General features: G+C 40.4%; 1 protein-coding gene and 1 pseudogene across 1 annotated transcript in view; both read right to left on the minus strand.

The window, feature by feature from the left end:
- Positions 1–6145, minus strand: part of LOC102479614 (paired immunoglobulin-like type 2 receptor alpha) — a gene marked incomplete at its 5' end in the record, with an annotated part of 14918 nt that overhangs the window by 3468 nt on the left and 5305 nt on the right. The gene's annotated exons all lie outside the window — the stretch shown is intronic.
- On the minus strand, positions 95–1841 carry LOC102497851 (spermine synthase pseudogene; annotated as a pseudogene).

A 6145-nucleotide genomic window follows, 5' to 3' on the forward strand; every position in this document is an offset into this window, starting at 1 on the left:
CATTGCTATTCATTTTTTTAACTCTTTCTTATAAGCACCAAATTTTAACATCTAAGTCAATTTTGAGGAAACACCATCAAGAACTTCCCTCCAGAACAAAACAATGATGTTTATTCCTCCAAATATCCAAATTGAAGGCCTACCAAAATCAAAACAGAACAAGCCCACAGAGAAATAAAAAGTAACAAAAATCACATTCTAGGGGGTCAGTGCATTTAGCAGTCTTTGCTGTGCTGTCTAGTCGTCCTTCAGCTGACTTTCAAAAAAATTACACCCTAGCTCATCAAAATATACATTTTCCATTTGCATTTTTTAAATTAAAAATAATAATTAAAAAAGGAAAACTGTAAGGAATTCACAATCAATTGCCTGACTCATGTGGATGTGGTGTACAGCGTACGCAGGTCAGGAAGGGCAGCACACATGACGGGGGAATTTCATCTTCAAGGCTTAGCTTTCTTCCAAACAGTGTAAAATACCCACAATTCCAAGTATGAAGGGACACAGACGATCTCCTTTGAGAATTCCACAGGACAATACAGGCGCCCGAGCTGTTCTTCATAGAGCAACAGGGCTTCCGTCAAGTTGACACAGTTCCCCTGTGTGAAATATTTCCCATCCTGTTTCAATACTTTCATTGAGAGGTCAAGAATCAGTCTGAGAAACTCCCATGTGGAATCTTCTGGAGAGGTGGAGATTGGTGCAGCCGTCAAATCATTAATCACATAATCAGACTCTCTCCCTTCTTTGGCATACCTCTTCAGTACTGGAATACAGTCTTCGATAAGAACCTGATAGCAGTCTCCCTTAAGATTGTCTAAGACGTCACCACGCGTTTTTCGCATGTATTCCTTACATCCATCAATCACCATTTGGTCAATCTCTACCATAGTGACCATCTTTGGTTTCAGTTTGACTATTTCACATAATATGCCGCCGTCTTCACCTCCCAGAATCAGTACATCCTTGCCAGTGTAATCTTCTTTGTCGCTGCCCATGATGGCCCGGGTATATGCCAAATCGCTCTCTGCCAAATTAACATCCCCACTCAGAATGAGAATATTTCCAAATTGCTTCGAGTGTAAAATTTTAATGTTCTGATAAGGTGAATCTTCATCATACACCACTTCATCTAGGTCATACTCGACCAGGCGCCCATCGTGGGTGGGCCAGTATCTGTCAATGGTCCCTCCTGGAACGATGGGTGGTAATCTTTTTACCCGCCCAGTATTGTCCTGATTCAATTCTTTCATTCTTTCTTCTACTTTGTTCAAAAGGGTGTCGATTTCTTCTCTGCACTGCACATCACTGTCAAGGTCCAGCAACACCAATCTATGTGGGTAAATTCTCAAATTGGCGAAGCTGCCGTTCTTGTTGGTGTAGGTTGCTAAGTAGCCATGGTCCTGCCAGATGTGTACCGACTCTGATATCCCCTGCTCCTGGAAAATGGACTGGAGTCCTTTTAGAATGGTCTCGCCATCGACTTTGGTGCAGAGCATGAGGTCGAGCGTGCTGTGCCGTGCTGCTGCCATAGTGAGGCGAGGCCCTGTGCCATGCCTGGGGGAGGCAGCCATGGGAGACTGGGAGGCCGCATGGCATGTCAGGCTGCGGCCGGCTGGGAGTGCGCTGTGCCCAAATTCCAGCATCATTTTTTATGCTGCAATTCTTTTCTTTCCAACATTCTCAGTCCCTTTCTTAAGTGTGAACTGTTTTTATTTATCTTTATTGTGATTAGAAAAAAAAATTAGGTAGAGTTTTCCATCTTAACCATTTCTAAGAGCAGCTCAGTAGTATTAAGTATATTTACACTGTTGCGTAACAAATCTCTAGAACATTTTCATTTTGCAAAACTGAATTTCTATACCCATTAAAGAATTTTCCATTTCTGGGACCAGCAGTTAGTGTAATGACTATGTTGCTGGACTCCCACGTAGTTGACCGCGGTTCAAATCCCGGACCCAGTAGCTTAAACTCATGCTGGGTGCGTGTGCATGCATGCCCAAGATTCGGAAAGGAGAATGGAGGGGAAGGGATTGCGGCATGGCCATCCTCCTGTGGGATGCTTTCTTCCTTTCTGTCTCTCTGTCTCTCTATGTCTTTCTGGTGAGCGCACGCGTCCTATAGCAAAAACTTCTCCCCTCCCCCATCAAAAAAAGAATTTCCAATTTCCCTGCCACTGGCAAACCTTGATTCTACTTTCTGTTTCTATTAATTTCACCACTCTAGGTGGCTTATGAAAGCAGAGTCATACAGTACTTGTCTTTAATTGTGTCTGGCTTATTTATTTAGCATGATGTCATCAAGGTTTATCCATAATGTGGTGTCAGAATTTCCTTTCTTTTAAAGACTGAAGAATATACTTCCATGTATAAACCACATTTTGTTCATTCATTCACAGATGGACAATTGGGTTGGTTCTTTCTCTTGGCTCCTGTGAATATGGCTGGTGTGCATACAAATGTACAAGGATCTCTTCAAGACCCTGATTTCAATTCTTTTGAATATATACTCAGGAGTGGCATTGCTGGATACCGCTCTCTAGATCATATGCTGATTTTATTTTTAATATTTTGAGGAAAGAACATCCTTTTTTTTTTCCATAGCAGTTGCACTGTTTTACATCCTTATTTTTTCTTTCTTTCCTTTTCTTCTTTCTTTTTTTTTTTTTTTTGACATAGGGCATATGCACTCACTGGAGACAGAGGGAAAGTGAGAAATCACCCTCCTCCCCCCAGAGGGGATAGCTATGTTGCAATTCCTTCTCCAGTCTCCTCTCAAGATTTTGGGCATGCACATACATATGCCCAGAGTGAATTTTAAGCTGTAGGGTTCAATACTCAAACCACAGTTTCCATATTGGAAGTCAGTGCCTTGACTACCATGCCACCTGCTGGTCCCTTACATCTCTTTTTAAAAATTTATTTATTATTTATTATTATTATTTATACATTCAATTGCTATACATCATTTAGATTGTAAAGAGACTTTACCCAGCATGATATATATCTCAGTCCAGCCCAGTTGAGAATACTATACACATCATCATCAACAGATAATAAACCATATCTGTGTCCCAAAAATGTCTTACCTCTCTCTTTTTTCCTCAAATTTCCTTCCTTGAACTCTCCCCCAACCCACACACACACACTGTCCTTCCACTTTGTCTCTAGTGTCCATAACAATTTTCAATGCTCTTATACCCTCCAGTCTTATAGTCTCTTACCATAGAGTATGGACCGTTGGTATATGTTAAGTGGAGACATACAATGTCTCTCTTTCATAGCCTGACTTGCTTCACTCAGCAACAAATCTTCCATATTTGTCCACTTGCTATCAGCCACGCTTTTTCAATCCATTCATCTTTTTGTGGACATTTGGGTTGGTTCCATGTCTTAGCAATCATGAATAATGCTGCAATAAATATAGTTGTGCAAGTGCTTTTCTGACTGAGCATTCTCTTGTCCTTTGGGTAGATACCCAGGTGTGGACTTGCTGGATCATATGGTAGTTCTATTTGAAGGTCTTTGAGGAACCTCCATATTGTTCTCCACAGTGGCTGGGCCAATTTACATTCCCACCAACAGTGTAGGAGCATTCCCTTTTCACCATATCCCCTCCAGCATTTATCTTTTTTTTAAATCTTTGCCATGCTGACTGGGTCTCATTGTGGTTTTGATCTGCATTTTCCTTATGATGAGAGATGTTGACTATTTTTTAATATGCTTTTTGGCTGTTTGTATGTCTTCCTTAGAGAGTTTATTCAGCTCATTTTCCCATCTTTTAATTGGGTTAATAATTTTCTTCTGGGTAAGCCACTTGAGTTCCCTGTGTATTCTGGTTATCAGTCTCTTATCTGAAGCACAGTTAACACAAATTCTCTTCCAATCCCAAACTTGTTGATTCACTCTTATTACTGTGTCCTTTGCTGTGCAGAAAATTTTCAGTCTGATGTAATCCCACCTATTTTGAAGATTATTGCCTGTTCCTTGAGGGTCTTGCTTAAGAAGTCTTTGCTGGGACCAGCAGTTAGCGTAATGGCTATGTCACTGGACTCCCACGTTGTCAACCATGGTTCGAGTCCCAGACCCGGTGGCTTAAACTCATGTCAGGAGTGTGTGCGTGCGTGCCCAAGATCCCGAGAGGAGAATGGAGGAGAAGGGATTGCGGCATGGCCATCCCTCCTGGGGGGTGATTTCTCACTTTCTATCTCTCTGTCTCTCTCTCTGTCTGTCTGGTGAGCGCACGTGCCCTATAGCAAAAACCTCTCTAAAAGAAAAGAAGTCTCTGCTTACCCCAATGTCTTCCAGAGTCTCCCAATGTTTTCCACCAGTAGTTTTATAGTTTACGGCCTTAGGTTTAGATCTTTGATCCACTTTGAGTTGATATTTGTTAATGGTGACAGATAGGGGTTCAGATTCATCTTTGTGCAGGTGGATACCCAGCTTTTCCAGCACAATTTGCTAACGAGGTTTTCCTTTTCCCACTGGATTGACTGGTGTACCTTTTGTCAAAGATCAGTTGGCCATATGTTTTGGGGTTTGGTCCCTTACATTTCTTTTTTCTTTTTTTTTGGAGAGGTTTTCTGCTATAGGGTGTGTGCACTCGCCAGAAAGACAGAGAGAGATAGAGAGACAGAAAACAAGAAATCACCCCCCCAGGGGGGTTGGCCACACCACAATCCCTTCTCCTCCATTCTCCTCTCTGGGTCTTGGGCATGCATGCACACATACCTGGTGTGAGTTTAAGCCACTGGATCCAGGACTCAAACTGTGGTTGACTACATGGGAGTCTGGCAACATAGCCATTATGCTAACTGCTGGTCCCAGGTCCCTTATATTTCTATTAACAGCATACAAGGCTTTTAATTTCTCCACATCCTTGCAAGCAGTCCCACTCATTGCTTCATCTTGCTTAGAGAGGGCACAGTGTAGTAAAGCGAGTGCCCCAGGTGTCTTTTTTAATAGAATAAATTTGTCCAACAGTTGTGAGGTACAAAATTAACCAATTTTAAACTAGTTGACAGCAACTGCCCACAAATCCGTCCTTTCTCAGGGGGACGGTCTCCTTCCTGATGTTCTCTTTGGTCATGATGCAGATCCTGAGTGGGTCCCTGGTGTACATATCCCTCTCAGTGGTAGAAATGAAGACATCCTTCACCAGCCACATGCTCTGTCCAAAGACAATGGGATGTGCTGCACATTCTGCATGTTCTTATTTTTTTATTTCTAAGAAAATTATTTTATTTATTTATTTCCATTTATTTATTTATTTTTACCTTTTTCTACATTTACTTTACATATAAAAAAACTTTTGCTCATACTCCATTGTTCTTGACAGTTAATAAACAACTTTGAAAATTTTAGAATACTTAATTTTAAAGATAATGTTCAAAATATTTCTTATAATTTTGTTTGTGACTCTATAACAACAGAGACAGTATGGTTTTAAGTATTTTTGAGAAAATATTTACATGTCAACTACTCAAATTGTTGAAAAGCAAACACTAGTCACACATAAACCTTCTCCATTCAGCCCTGCCTACCATGTATTCTGTGATATACCATCTGCTAGCAAAGATCAGTCTCTTTTTCTTCCTTCAAAGTCTTTCTCAAGATAATCCTCTGATGTGGTTGCTCTTTTGCAATTCCTATTGATTTCAATGCTGGGCTGGAAAAGTCCAGGTTATTTTGTGTTATAAATTCTTTCATATATCTTCTCTAATCCTCTCTGCTAGGCAGAACTATTTATGGTGCCAGGCCATCTTTCTAAGAGCTTCTGTTGGCTTACTTGAGATCCACCTTAGTTTCATAGTTTTCTGATTAATCTTCAGGTATGACGTTCTAGTCAAAGCCCTGTTCAATAATGAGTATTTCCAATTTCTGATTCAACGCAACAAGCATTACTGAATTTATGCAAATAATCCTTCTGCTACAAGACAAGAATACTCCCAAATATTTCCAATTCAAGAGGGGTCAGGAAGGAAGACAAGTTTATGTTTCCATTTGAAGAAACAATCAAGAAAAATGTTTTAACAAATTGCTGAACCTATCAACAACTCAAAAGAAAGTCAAATGTTTAAATTGGGAAAACAAAGCATAGTAAAAAAAATCAGTAATGTTTTACTCAAAAGTCATAAAATTCTATT

The sequence above is a fragment of the Tupaia chinensis genome, unplaced genomic scaffold, assembly GCF_000334495.1.
Source record: "Tupaia chinensis unplaced genomic scaffold, TupChi_1.0 Scaffold000465_1, whole genome shotgun sequence".
In the NCBI taxonomy this organism is placed as follows: Eukaryota; Metazoa; Chordata; class Mammalia; order Scandentia; family Tupaiidae; genus Tupaia; species Tupaia belangeri.